Source organism: Pongo abelii, chromosome 17 (assembly GCF_028885655.2).
Source record: "Pongo abelii isolate AG06213 chromosome 17, NHGRI_mPonAbe1-v2.0_pri, whole genome shotgun sequence".
In the NCBI taxonomy this organism is placed as follows: Eukaryota; Metazoa; Chordata; class Mammalia; order Primates; family Hominidae; genus Pongo; species Pongo abelii.
The window spans coordinates 91,711,440-91,712,354 of record NC_072002.2 but is presented as its reverse complement, the minus strand read 5'-3'; positions in this window follow the sequence as shown (position 1 = coordinate 91,712,354).

The window sequence follows — 915 nt, the reverse complement described above, 5'->3', positions numbered from 1 at the left end:
CCAGTTTCACCCATGTTGTTGCAAATAACTGGATCTCACTCTTTTTTATGGCTGAATAGTACTCCATTGTGTATATGTACCATATTTTTTTATCCATTCATCTGTTGATGGACACTTAGTTTGCTTCCAAATTTTAGCTATTGTGAATAGTGCTGCAATAAACATGGGAGTGCAGCTATCTCTTTGATAGACTGATTTCCTTTCTTTTGGTGTATACCTAGTAGTGAGTTTGCTGGATCACATGGTAGCTTCATTTGTTTTTTGAGGAATTTTCAAACTTTTCTCCATAGTAGTTGTACAAATTTGCATTTCCGCCAACAGCGTAGGGGGTTCTCCACATCTTCACCAGCATTTGTTATCGCCTATCTTTTGGATAAAAGCCGAAAAAAGCTCAAGCTTTCTATGACGTGGTCCTGTCTATAACAGCAAGGACTTGGGAGTCAGCTGCCTGGGTTTTATTCTGGCTCCACTCTCTACAACAGGGGTGCTCAAACTTCCCTGGCCACACTGGAAGAAGAAGAATTGTCTTGGACCACGTGTAAAATACACTAACAGTAACGATAGCTGATGAGCTTTAAAAAAATCATGAAAAAACCATAATGTTTTAAGAAAGTTTACAAATTTGTGCTGGGCTGCATTCAAAGCCCTCCCAGGCCACAAATGGCCTGCAGCCCATGGGCTGGACAAGTTTGCCCCACAAGCTTTATGACTGTGGGCAAATCCGTAGCCCTTCTGTGCCTCAGTTTCCTCATCTATCAGCAGTGAGGATTAAACACCCCAATATATTTATATAAACACACAGAAGAGTTTCTGGCATGGTAGCAAATATCACGTTAAGTGTTTGCAAGTTGCAAGTTTTAGTAAAAACATTAAAAGATTTAACAATGTTAATTATTTTCTTCATTAAATGCATCC